This window comes from Plasmopara halstedii, assembly GCF_900000015.1.
Source record: "Plasmopara halstedii genome assembly, contig: Scaffold_1211, whole genome shotgun sequence".
NCBI lineage: Eukaryota > Oomycota > Peronosporomycetes > Peronosporales > Peronosporaceae > Plasmopara > Plasmopara halstedii.
Genome location: NW_020188126.1, coordinates 1,156,455 through 1,156,668, shown reverse-complemented (window position 1 = coordinate 1,156,668; position 214 = coordinate 1,156,455).

Genomic DNA, 214 nt, shown 5'->3' with positions numbered 1-214 from the left:
GGACCGATAGCTGGTAACTATAACAGTACCATAACCGGCGACCTTAAACCTTCAATACGCAACAAGTGCTCAACACAATGCCATTACATACGCTGCGTGGCAAGTGAAGAGCAGACTAACGTAAACAAATAGCCTTGTGGTTCACTCCTACAGTGGTAGACGATGGCAAACTGTCATTGCGCTGACAAGTGTGATACCCATTGACCGCTTTAGG